The sequence below is a fragment of the Dama dama genome, chromosome X, assembly GCF_033118175.1.
Source record: "Dama dama isolate Ldn47 chromosome X, ASM3311817v1, whole genome shotgun sequence".
NCBI classification, from domain to species: domain Eukaryota; kingdom Metazoa; phylum Chordata; class Mammalia; order Artiodactyla; family Cervidae; genus Dama; species Dama dama.
In genome coordinates, this window is record NC_083714.1 from 10122363 (window position 1) to 10146983 (window position 24621).

The window sequence follows — 24621 nt, forward strand, 5'->3', positions numbered from 1 at the left end:
GAATTTTCCACAGTTTATTGTGATCCACACAGTCGAAGGCATTGGCATAGTCAATAAAGCAGAAATAGATGTTTTTCTGGAACTCTCTTGCTTTTTCGATGATCCATTGGATGTTGGCAATTTGAACTCTGGTTCCTCTGCTTTTTCTAAAACCAGCTTGAACATCTGGAAGTTCACAGTTCAGGTATTGCTGAAGCCTGGCTTGGAGAATTTTGAGCATTACTTTACTAGCATGTGAGATGAGTGCAATTGTGCAGTAGTTTGAGTATTCTTTGGGATTGCCTTTCTTAGGGATTGGAATGAAAACGGACTTTTTCCAGTCCTGTGGCCACTGCTGAGTTTTCCAAATTTGCTGGCATATTGAGTACAGCACTTTCACAGCATCATCTTTCAGGATTTGAAATAGCTCAACTGGAATTCCATCACTTCCACTAGCTTTGTTCGTAGTGATGCTTTCTAAGGCCCACTTGACTTCACATTCCAGGATGTCTGGCTCTAGGTGAGTGATCACACCATTGTGATTATCTGGTCATGAAGATCTTTTTTGTAGAGTTCTTCTGTGTATTCTTGCCACCTCTTCTTAATATCTTCTGCTTCCGTTAGGTCCCTACCATTTCTGTCCTTTATTGAGCCCATCTTTGCATGAAATGTTCCCTTGGTGTCTCTAACTTTCTTGAAGAGATCTCTAGTCTTTCCCATTCTGTTGTTTTCCTCTATTTCTTTGCATTGATCTCTGAGGAAGGCTTTCTTATCTCTTCTTGCTATTCTTTGGATCTCTGCATTCAAATGGGAATATCTTTCCTTTTCTCCTTTGCTTTTTGCTTCCCTTCTTTTCACAGCTATTTGTAAGGCCTCCTCAGACAACCATGTTGCCTTTTTGCATTTCTTTTCCGTGGGGATGGTCTTGATCCCTGTCTCCTGTACAATGTCACGAACCTCCGTCCATAGTTCATTAGGCACTCTGTCTATCAGATCTAGTCCCTTAAATCTATTTCTCACTTCCACCTATATAGTCATAAGGGATTTGATTTAGGTCATACCTGAATGGTCTAGCGGTTTTCCCTGCTTTCTTCAATTTAAATCTGAATTTGGCAATAAGGAGTTCATGATCTGAGCCACAATCAGCTCCCTGTCTTTTTTTTGCTGACTGTATAGAGCTTCTCCACCTTTGGCTGCAAAGAATATAATCAATCTGATTTCCGTATAGACCATCTGGTTATGTCCATGTGTAGAGTCTTCGCTTGTGTTGTTGGAAGAAGGTGTTTACTATGACCAGTGCGTTCTCTTGGCAGAACTCTATTAGCCTTTGCCCTGCTTCATTCTGTTCTCCAAGGCCAAATTTGCCTGTTACTCCAGGTGTTTCTTGACTTCCTACTTTTGCATTCCAGTCCCCTGTAATGAAAAGGACATCTTTTGGGGGTGTTAGTTCTAGAAGGTCTTGTAGGTCTTCATAGAACCATTCAACTTCAGCCTCTTCAGCATTACTGGTTGGGGCATAGACTTGAATTACTGTGATATTGAATGGTTTTCCTTGGAATCGAACAGAAATCATTCTGTTGTTTTTGAGATTGCATCCAAGCACTGCATTTTGGACTCTTTTGTTGACTATGATGGCTTCTCCATTTCTTCTAAGGTATTCCTGCCCATAGTAGTAGATATAATGGTCATCTGAGTTAAGTTCACCCATTCCAGTCCATGTTAGCATATTCACTATATGCAAATGAGGCTCTGGGTAGGGGCAGCATCTGATTGGATGAAATGCCATCCAGTAACCTAAATCACCGAACCCTAGGGAGTTATCTGTCCTTGCGATATCTACTATGTTATGTCTCAGTTCATCACAATCTGTTTTCGAAGTGGCTTTTCAGGTGTGCTTCTGAGCAATGAGAGAATTAGGAAAATGTTCAACCACCGAGGACACATACTTACGGGGTCTAGGATTGAAAGCCAAAAGCGGTGGCGGTGGTGCTATGGTGTTCCATTTTTATATACTGTATGCAAATGAGGCCATGAGAACAGGCAACAGCTGATTGGATGAAATGCTCTACAGGAAGCCCTGTCGAGAATCCCCAGGAAGTAAAGTGTGCCTAGAAGAATTACTGGAGTGTCTGTCTCTGTCTGTCCTTCTCTGGTGTGGAAGGTGCTTTCTTGATGCCCTTCCTGGGAAAGAGAGAGAGAGAGAGAGGAATGCCCACTCAGGAAGGACAGACATTTACATTATCTTGGAGTGAAAGTGAATGGCATTGGCAAAAGTGTTTTCCCTTCCTATACCCTGTATGCAAATGAGGCCTTGTGCAGACCCAGCATCTGATTGGCTGAAATGCAATACCTGAAACTGTGTCACAAAACCCCAGAGAACCGTTTGTGCTTGCACTATATACTGCGCTATCTCCATCCTCTCATTTTCCATGCTCTGTTTTCCAAGTGGCTTTCTTGCTGCCGTTCTAGGCAAAGAGACACTTAGAGGAGTTCTCAGTTACAGGGACAAAAATTTACACTATCAGGAAATGAAGATTAAGGGGATGGGGAGCCATAGTGTCTATTTATATATTTTCTATGCAAATAAGGCCTTGCACAAAAGCGACATCTGATTTTATGAAACGCAATGGAAGAAACACTGGTCAAAATGTTCCAGGGAGTCATAGGTGCTTGCATTTGTTACTGGGCTAGCTCTTTCTGTTATTCCTCGTGTGTATTGGAAGTGACTTCCTTGCCAGGCTCCTGGCCAATGATAGAGAGCGGGGAAAGCTCAGCCGGGAAGGACAGACATTTAATGTATCTAGGATTGACAGAGAAAGGCGGTGGCAAATGTATTTTTCATTTTATACATTGTATGCAAATGAGGCCCTGTGTAGAGGCAGCATCTGATTGGATGAAATGCCATACAGGGAACTGAGTCACAAAACCCTAGGGAGCTATCTGTGCTTGCTGATGTCTACTATGCCATCTCCCTCCATTCATCAAAGTATGTTTTCAAAGTGGCTTTCCAGACACCACTCTGGGGAAACATAGAATTAGGGAAACATTCAGACACCAAGGAAACACATTTCAAGGCCCTTGGATTGAAATAGAAAAGCGGTCTTGGTGCTACTATTTTCCATTTATATATGGCGTATGCAAATGAGGCCATGTGAACAGGGGACATCTGATTGGACGAAATGCTCTACAGGAAGCCTCTCAAGAATCCCCACCAAGTAAAGTGTGCTTGGAAGAGTTACTGGAGTATCTGTCTCGTCTCTCTTCTGTTGTAGGAGTGGCTTTCTTGACGTCCTTCCTGGCAAAGAGAAATATAGAGGAATGCCCAATCTGGAAGGACAAACATTTATATTATCTTGGGTTGAAAGCGAAGGACATTGGCAAAAGTGTTTTCCCTTCCTATACCCGGTATGTTCCAGGGAATTTTAAAGCCCAGAGAAATTTGTGAAGAATTTAGGGGGAATATTTGCAAACTCTACCTCAGATATTGGGTTAGTGTCTTTGATTTGTCCAACAACCTTACTATCAAGGAGACTGGCAAGTAATTTCAACTGAGATTCAGATAAAAATGTAGAGAAACAATGAGCATGTTAAAATATGCCAAAAATCACAAGAACTAATATCATGAAATTATGTTTTAAATCCTATGAATTAATATTAAGTGGAAAAGAAAAGATAGGAAATCTCTTAGAAAAGAACATGAGAGTGTGCAAGTATGCTTTCACCTACAGGTCCCTGGAGAGGAGGTACCATCCTATGACAACAGCCCCCTTTGGGTTGGGGGGTAGGAGTAGGACTGGTGAAAGAGGTAGGATAATTTTAATTTATAAATTTACTCATATATAGTGTTTGAAATGCTCTACTCAGGAAAACCAGTATGTGGGTAAAACTTTGAAAGCAGAAAATACTTGTGAACAAAGTGACAAAAATTACTGTGTATTATTCATTATTTTGTGAAAGTATTCCTTGTATTCAATTTCATTGGGAAATGAAGTTGATTTTTCAAACTGAATGGAATGTGTGTGTGTGTGTTTCTGTCCCTGTCCCCTTTGGTTCTTCTACATAAAATACTCACTCACAGTTGGATCTTTACCCTCAGTTCTGACCGGAGGTGGACTTCCAATCTCAGGTTTACATATTTCAGGAAATGAATTTTTTTAACATCACAGAAAAGTGATGGATAGAGAGGATTGCTCCAGTTACGTGAAAACCCAGAAAACCCTGGCTGTTCCCAAACTCCAAGCTCCCAAACTCCATCTCTCCCTCCTACTTGCCCAGCACCCTCTCTCCCGGCACTCTGAGAGCTTCCATACTGGATTTGGCCCCCATGTGGCATCATAACCGTCTCCTTGTTTGTTCTTTTTTTTAACGGAAAGCAGTACAATTCTCAGAGTAAAAAGATGTGGTGAAACGGTTTGTTTACAACGATAGCAATTCTATTCGGCATATTGATATGTATATTAAATCATTTCTGCTTGCTGTTGACCCCAAGTGTACTTCACATTCATTGATTCATCCCTCATCAGAGTCACATGATGCACAATGTGGACCACAGCAGAAGTCTGTCACAGGGAGCAGAGCATTCACCCTGCATTATCCCACCCCTATACTTGCTACCAAGCCTTTCTCCCACCCCCTATCATCTTCTAGCCAGGATAGTGGACACAGCTGCCCAGAGGCTGATCTCATTCACGAACCTCTCAGTTATGTCCCTGGACCAGCACTGCCTTTCACCTACCACTGTCTACGTGCAGTTCTGCCACCTGGTATTTCATCATGTGTAGGCTCAGAATATGTTTTCACAGTCTTTTACATTGTAAGGGTTTTTTTCAGAAAGTATTGGAATCATTCTGTGCTTACACTCATAGGCTGGATTTTAAGAAAGGGTATGGTGTTTTGTTTGTCACTCTCTAAATAAATATCTTTGTAGAGAGATTTGAAAATGGCAGTGTACTACTGCCACTTGTGACAGAAGCATTAATTGTAGCCTGAAGGAAGGATATAGGGACCTTTGGGGGCTTCACAGGTGGCACAGTGGTAAAGAATCTGTGTGCCAAGCAAGTGGCAGGAGACACAGGTTTGATCCCTGGGTCGGGAAGATGCCCTGGAGGAGGAAATGGCAACCCACTTCAGTATTCTTGCCTGGAAAATTCCACGGACAGAGGAGTCTGGTGGGCTATAGTCCGTGGAGTCACAAAGAGTGGGACACAACTAAACAGGCATGCACTGGAGCCCAAATGCACCAGATAGAAACTTTCCAGAAGTCTGGGTAAAAGGGGGAAATTCCCTGGGTACAGCTATATACATAGTCTTTTTGAACATTTCATGTAAATGATTCCATTCATACTGGACTGGAATCATTTATATGCAATCCAGTAAGGTGGATTTAGGAACGGCAGAGAACCAGAGATCAAATTGCCGACATCCACTGGATCATAGGAAAAGCAAGAGAATTCCAGAAAAGCATCTACTTCCGCTTTGTTGACTATGCCAAAGCTTTTGTGTGGATCACAACAAACTGTGGAAAATTCTTAAAAACATGGGAATACCAGACCACCTGACCTGCCTCCTGAGAAATCTGTGTGCAGGTCAAGAAGCAACAGTTAGAACTGGATATGGAACAACAGACTGGTTCCAAATTGGGAAAGGAGTACATCAAGGCTGTATATTGTCACCCTGCTTATTGAACTTATATGCAGAGTACATCATGAGAAATGCTGGGCTGGATGAAGAGCTGGAACCGTGATTGCTGGGAGAAATATCAATAACCTCAGATATGCAGATGACACCACCCTTGTGGCAGAAAGCGAAGAACTAAAGATCCTATTGATGAAAGTGAAAGAGGAGAGTTTGAAAGCTGGCTTAAAACTCAACCTTCAAAGAATGAAGATCTTGCATCTGGTCCCATCACTTCATAGCAAATAGATAGGTAAACAATGGAAACAGTGACCGACTATTTTCTTGGGCTCCAAAATCACTGCAGATGGTGACTACAGCCATGAAATTAAAAGACACTTGCTCCTTGGAGGAACAGCTGTGACAAACCTAGACAGCATATTAAAAAGCAGAGATATTACTTAACTGACAAAGTCCATCTAGTCAAAGCTATGGTTTTTCCAATAGTCATATATGGATGTGAGACTTGGACCATAAAGAAAGCTGAGTGCTGAAGAATTGAGGCTTTTGAACTGTGGTGTTGGAGAAGACTGTTGAGAGTTCCTTGGACTGCAAGGAGGTCAAACCAGTCAATCCTAAAAGAAATGAGTCCTGAATATTCATTGGAAGGACTGATGCTGAAACTGAAGCTCCAATACTTTGGCCACCTGATGCAAAGAAGTGACTCATTGGAAAAGACCCTAATGCTGGGAAAGATTGAAGTTGGGAGGAGAAGGGGACGATAGAGGATAAGATGGTTGGATGGCATCACCGGCCTGATGGACATGAGTTTGAGCAAGCTCTGAGAATTGGTGAAAAACATGGAAGCCTGGCATGCTGCAGTCCATGGGGTTGCAGAGATTTGGACATAGCTGAGTGACTGAACTGAACTGAACACAGTTAAAAGCGTTAGTGTAGTCAATGAAGCAGAAGTAGATGTTTTTCTGGAACTCTCTTGCTTTGTCTATGATCCAAAGAATGGTGGCAATTTGATGTCTGGTTCATTCCTCTACCTTTTCTAAATCCATATTGGACCTCTGGAAGTTTTCAGTTCACATACTTGAAGCCCAGTTTGAAAGATTTTGAGCATTACCTTGCTAGCATATGAAATGAGTACAACTGTGTGGTCAATTGAACATTCTTTGGCATTGCCTTTCTTTGGGATTGGAAGGAAACAACTTTTCCTGTCCTGTGGCCACTTCTGAGTTTTCCAAGTTTGCTGACGTATTGAGTGCAGTACTTCAACAGCAGCATCCTTTACAATTTGAAATATCTTAGCTGGAATTCCATCACCTCCATGAGCTGTATTCTTAGTAATGCTGCCTAAGGCCCACTTGACTTCGCATTCCAGGACATCTGGCTCTAGGTGAGTTATCACACCATCGAGGTTATCTTTGTCATTAAGTCCTTTTTTGTGCAGTTCTTTTGTGTATTCTTGCACTTCTTAATACCTTCTGCTTCTGTTAGGTCCAAACCGTTTCTGTCCTTAATTGTGCCCATCATTGCATGGAATGTTCTCTTGATATCTCTAGTTTTCTTGAGGAGATCGCTAGGCTTTCCCATTCTATTTTTATCCTCTATTTCTTTGTACTGTCCACATAAGAACGCCTGCTTATCTCTCCTTTCTATTCTTTGAAACTCTGCATTCAGATGGGTATATATTTCCTTTTCTCTTTTGCTTCTCTTCTTTTCTCAGCTATTTGTAAGACCTCCTCAGACAACCATTTTGCCCTTTTGCATTTCTTTTTTTTGGGGATTGTTTAGATCACTGCCTTCTGTACAGTATTAGTAACCTCAGTCTGTAGTTTTTCAGGTACTCTGTCTACCATATCTAATCCCTTGAATCTATTTGTCACTTCCATTGTATAATCATTACAGACTTGATTTAGGTCATACCTGAATCGCCTAGTGGTTTTCCCTACTTTCTTCAATTTAAGTCTGAAGGTAGTCCTGAATATTCAGACTTAAATTGAAGAAAGTAGGGAAAACCACTAGACAATTCAGGTATGACCTAAATCAAGGCTGCATATTGTCACCCTGCTTATTTAATTTATATGCAGAGTACATCATAAGAAATGCTGGGCTTGAGGAAGCACCAGCTGGAATCAAGATTGCCGAGAGAAATATCAATGACCTCAGATATGCAGATGATACCATCCTTATGGCAGAAAGTAAAGAAGAACTAAAAAGCCTGGTGATGAAAGTGAAAGAGGAGAGTGAAAAAGTTGGCTTAATGGTCAACATTCAGAAAACTAAGATCATGGCATCCGGTCCCATCACTTCATGGCAAATAGATGGGGAAACAGTGGAAACAGTGGCTGACTTTATTTTTCTGGGCTCCAAAATCACTGCAAATGGTGATTGCAGCCATGAAATTAAAAGACGCTTACTCCTTGGTAGGAAAGTTATGACCAACCTAGGCAGCATATTGAAAAGCAGAGACATTACTTTGTCAACAAAGGTCCGTCTAGTCAAGGCTAAGGTTTTTCCAGTGGTCATGTATGGATGTGAGAGTTGGACTACAAAGAAAACTGAGCACCAAAGAATTGGTGCTTTTGAACTGTGGTGTTGGAGAAGACTCTTGAGAGTCCCTTGTTCTGCAAGGAGATTCAACCAGTCCATCCTAAAGGAGATCAGTCCTGGGTGCTCATTGGTAGGACTGATGTTGAAGCTGAAAGCCCAATAATTTGGACACCTGATGCAAAGAGCTGACTCATTTGAAAAGACCCTGACGCTGGGAAAGATTGAGGGCAGGAGGAGAAGGGGACAACAGAGGATGAGATGGTTGGATGGCATCATCAACTCAATGGACATGGGTTTGAGTGGACTCCAGGGGTTAGTGATGGACAGGGAGGCCTGGCGTACTGCAGTTCATGGGGTCACAAAGAATCAGACATGACTGAGCAACTGAAATGAATAGTCCCAAAGAATAGATGACTTCGATTTGTGGTGCTAGAGAAGACTCCTGAGAGACCCTTGGAGAGCAAGGAAATCAAACCAGTCAATCTTAAGGGAATTCAACCCTGAATATTTATTGGAAGCCCTGATGCTGAAGCTGAAACTCCAACACTTTGGCTACTTGATGTGAAGAGCTGAGTCACTGGGAAAGATCCTGATGCTGGAAAAGATAGAAGGCAAAAGAATTTGGTGGCAGAGGATGAGATGATTGGATGACATCACCGACTCAATGGACATGAATTTAAGCAAACTCCTTGAGATGGTGAAAGACAGGGAAGGCCTGGTATGCTGCAGTCCATGGGGTCGCAAAGGGTCTACATGATATAGTGACTGAACAACAAAAACAAGCATAATTAGAAGTTAGGAGAAGCTAGATAAAAGGGCAAAACTCCTTTTAAATATGTGCTTAGTCATGTAAACTAGATTTCACTAAAGTTTTCCCCATTATGTCCTGAAGCCTCCAGAACGTGTCAGAATCCTAATTTCTTTTGGTACTCACATTTCATTCTGTCCAGGGTAGCAATTTTTTAAAATGTAATGAGCCATATTATTTTCAAATTATAATACTGAAAATGTTAAAAAAAAAACAGTATTACAAAATAATCATTAAATCTTGCTTAATAAGGATGGAGTAAGTAATTGCAAATTATATGAAGTGAGTCTGCATGGTACTGAAGCATTCCCAGAGAATGTCTAGAACAAACACCAGAAAAAGATGTCCATTTCTTCATAGAGCATTGGAATGCAAAAGGAGGAAGTCAAGAGTTAACCTGGAGTATCAAGCAACTTTGGCCTTGGAGTACAAAATGAAGCTGGGCAAAGCCCAATAGAGTTTTGCCAAGAGAAAGCACTGGTCATAGCAAACACCCTCTTCCAACAACACAAGAGATGACCTACACATGGATATCACTAGATGGACAATACCAAAATCAGATTGATTATATTCTTTGCACCCGAAGGTAGAGAATTTCTATGCACTCAGAAAAAACCAGACTGGGAGCTCACTGTGGCTCAGATCAGGAGCTGCTTAATGTTAAATTCAGGATTAAATTGAAGAAAGTAGGGAAAACCCCTAGGCCATTCAGATATGACCTAAATCAAATCCCTTATGGTTTTACAGTAAAAGTGAAAAATAGATTCAAGGGAATTAGATCTGATAGAATGCCTGAAGAACTGTGGATGGAGGTTCATAACATTTCACAGGAGATAGTGATCAAAACCATCCCCAAGAAGACGAAATGTCAAAGGGCAAAATGGTTGTCTGAGAAAGCATTTACAAATAGCTGAGGAAAAAAGAGAAACAAAAGGCAAAAGAAAAAAGGAAAGATATACCCATCTGAATGCAGAGTTTCAAAGAATAGCAAGGAGAGATAAGAAAGCCTTCTTAAGTGGACAGTGCAAAGAAATAGAGGAAAACAACAGAGTGGGAAAGACTAGAGATCACTTTAAGAAAACTGGAGATACCAAAGAACATTTCATGCAAAGATGGGCACAATAAAGGACAGAAATGGTATGGACCTAACAGAAGCAGAAGATATTAAGAAGAGGTAGCAAAAATACACAGAAGAATTATACAGAATGACCATAATGACCCAGATAACCACAATGGTGTGATCACTTACCTAGAGCCAGGCATCCTGGAGTGTGAAGTCAAGTGGGCCTTAGGAAGCATTACTAGGAACACAGCTACTGGATGTGATGAAATTCCAGCTGAGCTATTTCAAATCCTAAAGCATGAATGCTGTTAAATTGATGCACTTAATAGGCCAGCAAATTTGGAAAGTGCAGCAGTGACCACAGGACTGGAAAAGGTCGGTTTTCATTCCAATCCCAAAGAAATGCAATGCCAAAGAATGTACAAACTATGGTACAGCTGTGTTCACTTCATATGCTAACAGGTGGCATTAGTGGTAAAGAACCCACCTGCCAGTGCAGGAGACATCAGCAAAACAGGTTCAGTCCCTGGGTCGGGAAGATCCCCTGGAGGAGGGCATGGCAATCCACTCCAGTATTCTTGCCTGGAGAATCCCTTGGACAGAGGGGCCTGGCAGGCTATGGTCCATAGTATCGCAAAGCATCAGACACAGCTGAAGTGACTTAGTACAGGTGTTTTTCTGGAATGTGCTTGCTTTTTCTATGACCCAATGGAGGCTGGCAATTGATCTCTGGTTCCTCTGTCTTTTCTAAATCCATTTGTGCATCGAAGTTCTCAGTTCACATATTGATGAACCCTAACTTGGTGGTTTTTGATCATAACCTTGCTGGCATGTGAAATGATCTCAATTGTATGATAGTTTGAGCATTCTTTGGCCTTGGCCTTCTTTGGGATTGGAATGAAAACTGACTTCTAGTCCCATGGCCAACGCTGAGTTTTCCAAATTTGATGACATGTTGAGTGCAACACTTTAACATCATCATCTTTTAGGATTTAAATAGCTCAGCTGGAATTCCATCACTTCCACTGGCTTTTCATAATCATGTTTCCTAAGGCCCAATTAACTTCACACTGCAGGATGTCTGGCTCTAAGTGAGTAGCCACACCATTGTGGCTTTCCGGGTCACTACTATCTTTTTTGTATAGTTCTTATGTGTTTTTGCCACTTCTTAATCTCTTTTGCTTTTGTTAGCTCCTTGCTGTTTCCATCTTTCATAGTGCCCATTTTTGCATAAAATGTTCCCTTGATATCTTAATTTTCTTGAAAATATCTCTAGTGTTTCCTATCCTATTGTTCTCCTTTATTTCTTTGCATTATTCACTTAAGAAGATTTATCCAAGACACTTTATTTGTAGAACAATATGAAAATGCATTTAGGAAAAAATCATTAAAACCTCTTAAAACCATATTATTTATGGAGAAGAATTCTTAACATTTGAGTGTATATTTGTTTCTGAGACATTTTGCTATATAAATGTAAGTGTTCATCTTATAGCATAGTAATCAGGTGATGGCCTACTTATCATTTTATACAATTGCTTTCTTTGGAGAAATGCTAATGTGGGCTTCCTGGGTGGTGTTAAGGTAAAAGAACACATCTGCCAGTGAAGGAGAGCTCAGAGACAGCGGCTTGATCCCTGGGTCAGGAAGATGCCTTCAAGGAGGTCATGGCAACCCATTTCAGTATTCTTGCCTGGAAAATCCCATGGACAGAAGAGCCTAGTGGGCTAGAGTCCATGGGGTCACAAAAAGTCACACATGATATAGGCCCATGTAATCATAAAAATGGGAATAGAATCACCAATGTCCAATTTAGGTATGATAATTCTAAGAATTGTTAATTATTATTGCTGACTCCCTTGGTTCCCCACACTGTTGTAAGTGCTAAACCTGTAGCTTCTCATTAAACCCTCACCACAGTCTATGAGGAGGAGCTACCCTTGCCCAACTTTAAACATCAGGGAAATGAAGCACATTGAGGGCAGGGCTAAGCAGTCACAAGACTAAGATGCGAACAGATTCTAGGTGGCTGCTGAGCCCCACATCTAACTAGTGCCCACTGCTACCTCTCACCTGATAAGACTCATTGTCATCAGGACACACAATGCTTTGGAAAACCATGCACGAAAACAAACTCAAAATGGACTAAAGACTTAAGTGTAGGCCAGAAATTACAAAACTCTTTAATGAAAACATAGGCAGAATATTCTATGCCAAAAATCATAGCAAGATTCTCTTGGACCCACCTCCTAGAGTAATGGAAATAAAAGAAAAATTAACAAATACAATTTAATAAAACTTAAAAGCTTTTGCACAGCAAGGGAAACTATAAACAAAATGAAAAGACAACCCTCAGAATGGGAGAAAACAATTGCAAGCGAAAAAACTGACAAAGGATTAATCTCCAAAATATATAAGCTGCTCAGTCAGCTCAATATGAAAAAAACAAACAACCCAATCAAAAAAAAAGGCAGAAGATATAAACAATGTCTTCTGCAAAGAAGACATACAGATGGCCAATAAACACATGATAAGATGCTTCAACACTGCTCATTATTAGAGAAATGTAAATCAAAACTGCAACAAAGTACCACCACATACTAGTCAGAATGGCTATTATCAACAAATCTATAAACAATAAATGCTGGAGAAGATGTGGAGAAAAGGGAACCCTCTTGCACTTTTGGTGGGAATGTAAATTGATACAGCCACTGTGGGGAACAGTATGCACATTCCTGAGAAAAATTAGGAATAAAACTATTCGAGAAAGAAGGCAAGGATATACAATGGAAAAAAGACCACCTCTTTAACAAGTGGTGCTGGGAAAACTGGTCAACCACTTGTAAAAGAATGAAACTAGAACACTTTCTAACATCATACACAAAATTAAACTCAAAACGAATTAAAGATCTAAATGTAAGACCAGAAACTATAAAACTCCTAGAGGAGAACATAGGCAAAACACTCTCCGACATAAACCACAGCAGGATCCTCTATGACCCACCTCCAGGATATTGGAAATAAAAGCAAAAATAAACAAATGGGACCTAATTAAACTTAAAAGATTTTGCACAACAAAGGAAAGTATATGCAAGGTGAAAAGTCAGGATTCAAAATGGGAGAAAATAATAGCAAATAAACCAACAGACAAAGGATTAATCTCAAAAATATACAAGCAACTCCTGTAGCTCAATTCCAGAAAAATCAAAAAATGGGCCAAAGAACTAAACAGACATTTCTCCAAAGAAGACATACAGATGGCTAGCAAACACATGAAAAATGCTCTACATCACTCATTATCAGAGAAATGCAAATCCAAACCACAATGAGGTACCATTACACGCCAGTCAGGATAGCTGCTATCCGAAAGTCTACAAGCAATAAATGCTGGAGAGGGTGTGGAGAAAAGGGAACCCTCTTACAGTGTTGGTGGGAATGCAAACTAGTACATCCCCTATGGAGAAGAGTGTGGAGTTTCCTTAAAAACCTGGAAATAGAACTGCCATATGACCCAGCAATCCAACTCCTGGGCATACACACCGAGGAAACCAGATCTGAAAGAGACACATGCACCCCAGTGTTCATCGCAACACTCTTTATAATTGCCAGGACATGGAAGCAACCTAGATGCCCATCAGCAAATGAATGGATAAGGAAGCTGTGGTACATATACACCATGGAATATCACTCAGCCATTAAAAAGAATTCATTTGAATCGGTTCTAATGAGATGGATGAAACTGGAGCCCATTATACAGAGTGAAGTAAGGCAGAAAGATAAAGACCAATACAGTATACTAATGCATATATATGGAATTTAAAAAGATGGTAACTATAACCCTATATGCAGGACAGAAAAAGAGACACAGATGTAAAGAACAGACTTTTGGACTCTGTGGGAGAAGGCGAGGGTGGGACGTTCTGAGAGAATAGCACTGAAACAAGTATACTATCAAGGGTGAAACAGATCACCAGCCCAGGTTGGATGCATGAGACAAGTGCTTAGGGCTGGTGCACTGGGAAGACCCAGAGGGATGGGATGGAGAGGGAGGCGGGAGGGGGGATCGAGATGGGGAACACATGTAAATCCATGGCTGATTCATGTCAATGTATGGCAAAAACCACTACAATATTGGAAAGTAATTAGCCTCCAACTAATAAAAATAAATGAAAAAAACAAAACAACAACAACAAAACTATCATATGACCCATCAATTCCACTCTTGGGCATATATCCTGAGAAACTCACAACTCAAAAAGAAACATGTACCCTAAGGTGTACTGCAGCACTATTTACAATAGGCAGGACACAGAAGCAACCTAGATGTGCATATACAGATGCATGGACAAAGAAGTAGTGGTACATATGTACAATGGAATACTACTCAGCAAAGGAACAAATTTGAGTCAGTCATAATGATGTGGATGAACCTAGAAACTGTTACACAGAGTGACGTAAGTCAGAAAGAGAAAAACAAATATAGTAAATTAAAGCATATATATGAAATCTAGAAAAATGATACTAATGAACATATTTGCAGGGAAGGAATGGAGAACCAGACATAGGGAACAGACTTGGGGACACAGCAGGGGAATGAGAGGGTGAGACGAATCACAAAAGTAGCACTGACATATATATATATACACATTACCACGTGTAAAAGACATAGCTAGTGAGAAAGTGCCATATAACACAGGGAACCCAGACTGGAGTTTGTATGAATAAAGGGGCAGGATGGGGGGAGGGGAGTGGAGACGGAGAGGATATATATATATAGTTACAACTGATTTGTTATGTTGTATGGCAGAAACCAGCACAACATTGTAATGCAATTATCCTCCATTTAAAAATTTAAACTGTCAAACTGAGGTCCAATATTTTCCTCCAATTTAATAACAAGAAACTTAAAGCATTGATATTCATAATTTTGGTTGTTATTGGAGGGGAATTTTCTTGTTATATGGAGGAAGGGACTTCCTCAACCTCTCATCTCTCTTCCTGTCTCTGAAAACTATTACTGTTCTAAAGGCTTTTCTAGGGATGTGGTAAGAATGTACTTGCTTCCCTGCCATTTCATGTTTTTAACATTTGCAAGAGCAATAGACATCTCTTTTAGGTAAAAAATAAATAACATAATAAACAGTGGAAAAGCAACATTTGCCCAAAACATACAACCCCCAAACACTTGCTGAATGTTTTTATCCGCATTTCATTGTTCAAGAATGCATTATATTCTTTCTTATGCAGGCATTTATATATTTATGCACGTAGGCATGTGTTTGTATACCTATCTACAAAAGGTAAGAGCTCATTTTAGTTTTTCAACCCTCCTATCACTACAGTGGGTTGACATATATCCTGAAAAAGACATGTCCAAACCGCAATCCCTGAACCTGTGATGAGACCATTTTGGGGAATAAGGTCTGTGACATGAAACTACGGATATTGACATGAAATCATCCTGTATTTAGAGTAGACTCTACAATGAATGATTGGTGTCCTGTAAGAAAAAGGAGAGAGGGAGAGCGTTGTGACCTCACTAGCCCTTTTGAGATTGCTACAGCACTGCCCCCAAGATTAGGCTTCCCTGATAGCTCCGTTCGTAAAGAATCCGCCTGCAATGTGGGAGACCTGGGTTCGATCCCTGGGTTGGGAAGATCCCCTGGAGAAGGGAAAGGCTACCCACTCCAGTATTCTGGCCTGGAGAATTTCACAGGGTCGCAAAGAGTCAGACACCCCTGAGCGACTTGCACTGCGCAAGAGAGAGGAGGGTCGGCTCAGAGCCCTGAGAGGTGCACAGGTGCGGTCGACCCCACAGCAAAGGTCAAACGGAAGTCCCTCTGCTGAGGCGGCATCCCGGAAGAAGCACTGGTCTTCGTGGAGTGGTGGCCTGGGGCCTGCGCACCTCAGCGGTCTCGGGCTTAGCTTCTCAGAACTAAGGGAGAAGCCTCACCTGGGAACAGGGAGGAATGGAACTTGGCGCCTGCCTTCTGCCTCACTAGAGAGCCCTGTGCCCACCACTGCCGTACTGCAACTGTTGTCAGTGCCTGGGGGCAGTCAACGTTCGTTTGCTTCCTTTTGGGATGCTTGTCTTTAACACGGACAAATACACCGCCTTCTGGGGTCGTACTGTTTACCTGGCCCACAGAACCTTTTTACTTAAAGACATTCCGGTGCTCTCAATCCTGGCATTCTGGTATTGATGTTGAATACACCTTATTAGCATATTACAATGGCTGTACCCAAAGGCACCATCCCTTCCTTGTTGGGATGCCCGTGCCACATCTGTGTGGAAATCCTCATTGAGCCTGTGACACTGCCTTGCAACCAATGCTCTGTAAAGCATGCTTCGAATCAACTGTGGAGAAGGCAAATTTGTGCTGTCCTTTCTGTTGCAGCCGGGTCTCTTCGTGGACTCGGTACCGCACCTGAAGAAATTCTCTTGTCAATATGGAACTGTGGGAGATAATTCAAAAACCCTAACCAGAGGAATGCTGGCTTAGAGTCTCTGGGCAACAATCAGAGGAAGTCGTTGATGACTCTCAGCCAGTTCGTCTATTAAGTCAACCTGGGGAATTTAGAAGAGAATATGAAGAGGAGAGAAGCAAGGTGGAGGCAGAGCGACAAGCCATTCAGGAGGAAGAAAACAAAGCCAGTGAAGAATACATACGGAGATTACTGGCAGAGGAGGAAGAAGAGGAAAAGAGACAGGCAGAAAAAAGGCTCAGAGAGATGGAAGAACAACTGAAAAGTGATGAAGCGCTGGCAAGAAGGCCAAGCCTTAATATGAGCAATGTCTGTGAGGAAAGCGTCTCGGCTTTCTGCTCGGATTCCAAAAAAATCTAATCCCGTCACAACCGAGTCACAAAGGAAAAGGAAGAGCAAACAAAAAAGCACTGGCGATATTCAAAAGAATTTGTCACTGAATTCTCAACTTGAGTCAGCGTCACAGTCTGAAGTCGTAGAAGAAGACAGGGAAACTTCCAGGTCCAAGGAAACTGACAGCAGTGATAGGGAGAAACCTACATGGCAAGACACAGAAATTGAGGAAGATGTGCCAGCACTTTCTCCTCAAATATGCCTTGAAGTTCAAAAGCGAGATGCAGAAGCTTCAGTGGAGTCACCTAGACCTCAGTTATGTGCCAGTGGTGGAGAATGGTACCTTGAAGGAAAAGTGAAAACCAAACAAAGCAGTCATGAAAGAGAGTCATGTGTCATCAGTCATGAAGAACCTAAAGCTGGAGTTTCCTCTTCTGGAGAAGCTGCAGTTAAGCCTTATGGTGAAACAGAGAGTGGATGTACAGTGTCAGATGTGACACAGACACTGAAAAATAACACAGTTGTGACAGAAAATGAGGAGCCTCGCCTCACCTGCTGACCAGTAAAGATATCTCCAGAGCAAAAAACCAGGAATCTTTGTCTGAAGCAGTCAGCAATCCATGCTGTTCTACAAAAAGAAGAAAAATGTTCCCCAAAGCTTCCTCAGACCAAGAGTAAACAAGCCCGCTTCATCCCAAAACTGATAGATTTGGAACGTCTATTTTTCGAGAGATATAAACAAGAAGAATAGGATGGGTTATTAGCATTGCAGCGTCAGAAAGAGGTGAATCAAGAACAAATGAGGCCAACCTGGCTAAAAGGATCCCCAGATGAATATCAGTTACGGGCTATGTCTTCACCTTCAGGCAAATTACTAAATGGACAGAGGGAGAATACCAAAGAGAGAAGCTTCAAAAGACAAACTGATCTAGAGCATCCAGTACCTCACAGAGCCTCAAAAAGTGAAAATTGGCACCCTTCTTTTAAGTTCCAGTTGTAACATTGTTCAGTTAATGCAAGAAAGTACCAAGTTCTACTATAGATAGTTGTACATAAAATGACTCATTCCCTGCAGCCTGGTAAGTCAAAGAAAAGTATTTTTCAGATGTTTCACAGATACACAAAGTAATGCTTGGGTAAGAAGAGTCTTTACAACCTAGTAAAGCTGGATTGTGAAGCTCTATCATAGATTCTTTATAAATTTTTCATTAGTGCTGCTCTGTGGGCACACTCATTGTCTCTGGTTAAAGGCCTGTGTGATTACAGGGGCAGAGTATATGGATGTGTTTCTGCCAAACCCAGTTGTAAGCAAGAGTTCTACTCCTTTCATTTTTTAATAACTGTGATGGACTAAGTTCAAGTTGACGGTCCTTATGGATTTAAAAATGCCTTGGCCAACTCCCAAGAAATCTTAATGTCCATGCATTTCCCCCAAGGTGCATATTTTAGTGCCTTTGAGCACTTCTTTGTCCTGACTAGTAATCAGAGCAACATTATAATATACCAAGTAACTAAGGAAGCCAGGTAGAGTTTAAAATCTGCTTTCTTGCAACTTTCTCATTACATTCTCAGAGCACTTGAAGTGTATCTTCCACAACACTAATTTCCATCTCTAGTTTAATTGCTTTCAGTATTACAGCATTTTCTTTGACTTCAAATGGGTTAAATCATGAAGTCAGAAAAATCAGACTTTTCTGGAAAATGATGACTTAGCTGAGAGAAAGGAGAGTTGGTGCAAAAGGAGTTAATCTTGGCTTGAGACTGAGTGGGTTAGACTGAGAATTTGGAAGTACTGGAACTGAGTGGATGATAGACAACTGGGTCCAGGATGGAGTAGCAGGTGGAGTTTGGCAATGTACTCTGTCCTGTCTTTTCTTTGCTAAATGACACAGAAAGCATGTGCATTTTACTGCTTTTCACACCATACTATGTAATCTGCTATTCCAAAACACAAAATGGGAATTTACTGTAGCAGAGTTATGTTGTAATATCCTGTGATGCAGAACCTGACTAAACATGTTGTTTCCTTACATTGCCATTTGTATTGATAATGACTCTTATTCGTGTTTATGCACAAAAATGGAAAGGATGATACTTGGATTTTGCCCTGTCTTATCCCTGAAAGTTAAATCAGAGAGCAGCAATTTCACTTGTGAAATTTAACTTAGAGACTGTTAAACTTTTATTTCATTAATATGAAAAACTTGGAGTGAAAAAACAACAGTTTTAACAGCATTTCTGCTGATGTCTAGTTTGCCATCCTTTTAAGGTAATAATACAATAAAATGTCCTAGAGCTAATAATTCTAGCTTAAGTTTGTCAATGGTTTTATACATTATTATCTTTTTTGCCTGCAAATTACATAACTGAAATTCTGTAATCTTTGCATACTTGATGACATATACTTCAGTATTGATTGGGTGATAATGGGTAGAATTCTGAAGCTAACTGAAACTTTAATTTCCCCTTTCTCATAAATGATTGTCCCCTGCGTGATGATTGTGCTGAAATGAAGTGTAGTTAGAAACTTACCAAATTTGTCTAAAATAGACTAAAATCTCTCTTTTCATCAAACCAATATTTTTTAAGACTACATTTTAAGGACTCCTTGAATTAGTTTTGTAATTACATCTTCCCAGAGTAGTCCATGACCAAAAAGGATATAAAACAGTGTAATGTATTTAGGATTTACATATGTAGCCACTTATTTTTCTGTGTAAAGTTTTCCTGAGTAATGTCTTTTTTAAGGTAAATTTTAATTTTTCAGTTACTCTTTCTGAAACTCCTACCATAAATGCATTTTTGTGATAAACTAGTAAATGTTTTCTGTCAGTCATTAGTGTATACTGATGCTTTTCCTCCCATTTTTATGGAAGAGATATGACAGTGTTTAATTTCTCAGGGAGTACTAAAACTGTGCAGAGCTTGAGAATCTGGAAATGAAAATAATTGTTAGAAAGAAAAAGAAGAGAAGGAGAGAGAGATGTCACACAGGCAAGAAGGCCATGTGAAGATGGAGGAGGAGATTGGGGCCCTTCTGCCACAAACCAAGGAGCTCCAGAAGCATTCAGACCGGAGAAGGGGCAAGAATGGATACTACCCCAGAGCATTTGGAAGAAGCATGGTCATGCCCAGCACCTTGATTTTGGGCTTTATGTCTCCAGAATTATGAGAGAATACATTTTTGACATTTCAGACAACATAGTTTGTGGAGTTTTGTTAAGCAGTCTTCAGTAGCATATTAGCTCACTAACAGCATCCCCAAATGTTCTTGTAAATAATCAGCACACTGCATTCTATATTCTTCATGCCTACTGTGAGAGAAATTGCAATGAAGATTTATAAGATGAAATATATATAGATAACGTCTCTCATTACCAAGGTTTTTAAATGTATTGTCACTTTTGGTGCTCACAGCATCCCTGTGAGGTAGTCATTTTTACTAAATCCCATTTTATAATAGGAAAACTAGAAAACAAAACAAAACAAAATGATAACTGAGGGACAGGGAGAAGAAGAACTTGGAGGAGAGGGAAGAGGTTACCCAAGAAAAATACAAAAGGTACGAAAGAGAGGCAGAAGTGTGTGTTGTTGTTTAGTTGCTCAGTCTTGTCCGACTCTTCTGTGACCTTGTGGAATGTAGCCCATCAGGCTCCTCTGTCCATGGGATTTCCCAGCCAAGGATGCTGGAGTGGGTTACCGTTTTCTTCTCCAGTGTCACGTCTATGCTGCTGCTGCTCAGTGTCCGACTCTGTGCGACCCCATAGACGGCAGCCCACAAGGCTCCCCTGTCCCTGGGATTCTCCAGGCAAGAACACTGGAGGGGGTTGCCATTTCCTTCTCCAGTGCATGAAAGTGAAAAGTGAAAGTGAATTCGCTCAGTCGTGCCGGACTCTTAGTGACCCCATGGACTGTAGCCCACCAGGCTCCTCCGTCCGTGGGATTTTCCAGGCAAGAGTACTGGAGTGGGTCACCATTGCCTTCTCCAGTGTCACCTCTGTGCTGCTGCTGCTAAGTCGCTTCAGTCATGTCCGACTCTGTGCGACCCCATAGACAGCAGCCCACCAGGCTCCTCCATCCATGGGATTTTCCAGGCAAAAGTACTGGAGTGGGTCACCATTCCCTTTCCAGTGTCACCTCTATAGAACCCCGTAATTTAAAAAGAGGAGGAAGGGCTCACTGGAGTCATCAGAAACTCCTGAAAGAGGAGCTGGACCTGGGATAGTGGGCAGGACCTAAGGGGGCTAGATGGAAAGGAGGGGATAGGGAGTCCATCCTGACTGATGTGAAGAGTGGGGCTGCCAGGTGAGCAGACAGGGCTCAGAGGTAACTGATGGGACACTCCAGGGATTTGAGGCCATCCGGGTGTAGGACTGACTGGGGAAGGACCATAGTTGCTCCCATGGGACACTACACAACCCCTTTATACACTAATACGGTGTAAAACGTTGGTAAGGAGTAAAGCGCCCCGTGCTTCTGTCACTGGTCTACAGGGCAGAGAAGGACCAGGTCCACTGACAGTAGGGAAGTTGAGTTGATGCTAAGTTCCCAGAGTCTCCTTTAAAGTAGGAAGCAGGCATAAAGCAGAAGAATTCATGACTAAGGGGTCCCCCATACCTCCTGGAGACCATACACGCCCTTTAGTTTCTCTCTGACCCCAGGTCTCATGGACTCCATCTGCCAGTGAGGTCCTGTCTGCCTCCCGGGGTCACATTCCTAACCAGAACACTCTGTCCACCCGTTAGCTCTCCCCACACTCTGGTTTGTTCCATCTCTGCATCGTCCCTGAGATCACTCAGGCTTTTCTCCTCCTTTGTTACCTCAACCCCTTTCATCAGCTCAGTGAGGTGTATCACAACCCTGCTTTCCTTCACACCTATTATGATTTATTCCTTATAATGTTTCTTTGAAGAGTTCAATGAGTTACACTCAGAAGTTATATAGCTAAGAGACAACCAAGTGTAACACAAGGATTGATCTGAAGTCTTCACAGTGAAGACCATACAAAATCTCGTATTTCAAGGAAATAGGAAAAATGAACAAAAAGAACACTAGGCTCCTTTGGCTTCAGAATCTCAATAAAAAATAGCCTCAACAGTGAAATTGTAGGTGTTAACATATCATGGAAAACAGATCTTGTGCCAACATTAAAATTAACACCAGGCTTTTGTATAGATGGCATTTATTATAAACAGCAAAATATATATAATGTCTCAACTGTAAAACATTCATGTTAAAGTGTCTCTAACATGAGCTGCTTTAATATGTTGAGGCGAAAAAGTTTCAGAACATCACAGTGGAAGCAATCCAACACTGACAAACTCTAGTGATCAAAGACATTCTCTTTTAGTTTATGTAAAACAATTCATAATTACAGAGAGAATGTCCCAGTTGTGTATAGTAGGAGACAAGCCACTTTTCCAGACCAAAAGGCACTCAAGACTTGGGATGAAATGAGCTCTGATCCAATCCAGCCAAGTGGAGCTGGTTCCTTTAAAGCAGTGGTTACATATTCTTCAGCTTGAGCCCTCAAGGACAAAGGAAATCAGAAAACATTCCCTTCTCTTTAAACCTACCTTGGGCTTCCCAGGTGGCACAATGGTAAACAATCTACCTTCAAATGCAGGATACACAAGAGCCACAGGTTCGATTCCTGGGTTGGGAAGATCTCCTGGAGTAGGAAATGGCAACCCACTCCAGTACTCTTGCCTGGAAAATTTCATGGACAGAAGAGTCTGGCAGGCTACAGTCTATGGGGTCGCAAAGAACGGGACACAACTGTGTGTGCACGTGGGCATACGTGCGCACACACGTGCTCACACACACACACACACACACACACACACACACACACTCACACTCATTTCACCCATACTGGTCAGTCTCATTGCTTTGGTCAAGTGAGTGGAAGGCAGTTCAGTTCCAGTTCAGAGCCACCATGTTCCCATGCAGAGGTGCCATGTGGATGATCCAGATTTCATATATTTCCTGAGAGCCTCTTGCCACACATCTTCATGAGGTGATCAAGACCATATACTTTGAGACTGCTTCCTGACTAGGCTCCTTTCATGACAGACACTGACAGTGCCATTCTTCATGGGGCCAAGTAGTTTTCCTTGGTCAACTCCCGAGTCCCCATGGCAAGGCAAGAGGAACTTGAGAACATTTGTTGCTGGAGTTTTGTGGGAGCATGAGAGAATATGTGAGAGTAAGTCTTCTTCACTCCAAAATCACTGAGTCTACTTCAGTGTGGTGCTGGACTTAACTAGCCCAACTCTTGTGCATTAGTTTTCCCCCCACACTTCCTTTTTTGTTTTTTGTTTTTTTCTATTTTGTCTTCATTTTGTTAAATGGCAGGTATTGGATCCCACCCTCAATGAAATAAAAACACTATATACTGGGGAAGACACATAGAGCAACATTTCTATCAGAAAATATAGGCTTGAAGAGCATGGCACTATAAATGCTTGCATGACCAGTCTCACTAAACATGCTCAGGCCTGAAAGTTTAGCATCAATTTCTTTTTTTGCTTTTTTTAACCTTTAGAATTTAAACACAACTTTTAACATAGAACAATTCAACAGTAGTGAGTATAACCTTGAGTATCGATACTGTTGTGCAAATTGAAGGTGGGTGGTTTAGTCCAGAGCTGACCATCCTGCTATCAATCCATGGCACCTAACAGTACCTGTCATCACATTTGTTTATAACAACCCCTTCCTGTTTTGGTGTTAATGAGAAAACTGGTATCCTACTGCAATATTTGCTCTTGCTAAAACATCTAGTAATTGGTGTATGTAGCTAAATTTTCTGTTTCAAGGAATAAAGAAAATAGTATCTTTTTCTAGAAGCTATTTCACAATCACCTGATTAGTACAAATGTATGATAAAGCTTCTTCCCGGCAGATGGTGTCTGAGCATCCCATCAAATGACACAAGGGACAATACTGGCAATGAGAATCACACAGCTTCTTTAAAAACAAACATTGTGAAGATGAAGGTTAAATGAACAAAGGGGTCAAGGTCCTATTCATACCCTGGATTCTGTGCTAATTCTGAACAAATCACACCTTTTGTCCATGTGATGAAGTGAAGTGAAAGTCGCTCAGTCGTGTCCGCCTCTGCAACCCCATGGACTATACAGTCCATGGAATTCTCTAGGCCGGAATACTGGAGTCGGTAGCCTTACCTTCTCCAGTGGATCTTCCCAACCCAGGGATCAAACCGAGGTCTCCCGCAATGCAGGTGGCTTCTTTACCAACTGAGCTATCACGAAAGCCCGTCTATGTGATAATCGTACCCATTAGATTTCTGTGAATATGTGGAGTTACATGATTTTATTTTATTTATTAATTATTTATTTAGTTTACTTTACAACCTTGTATTGGTTTTGCCATACATTAACTTGGATCCACCATGGATGTACATGTGTTCCCCATCCTGAACCCACCTCCCACCTTCCTCCCCATCCCATCCCTCTGGGTCATCCCAGTGCACCAGCCCTGAGCACCCTGTATCATGCATCAAACCTGGACTGGCGATTTGTTTCACTAGTGATAATTTACATGTTTCAGTGTCATTCTCCCATATCATCCTGCCCTCGACCTCTCCCACATAGTCCAAAAGAGTGTTAAATACATCTGTGTCTCTCTTGCTGTCTTTCATACAGGGTTATCGTTACCATCTTTCTAAATTCCATATATATGTGTTAGTATACTGTATTGGTGTTTTTCTTTCTGGCTTACTTCACTCTGTATAATAGGCTCCAGTTTCATC

At 41.4% G+C, this 24621-nt stretch overlaps 1 pseudogene; it reads left to right on the forward strand.

Moving 5' to 3' along the window:
- The first annotated feature begins 16257 nt into the window (after positions 1-16257).
- LOC133052150 (E3 ubiquitin-protein ligase RNF168-like) lies at positions 16258-18056 on the forward strand (annotated as a pseudogene).
- Positions 18057-24621: the final 6565 nt, after the last annotated feature.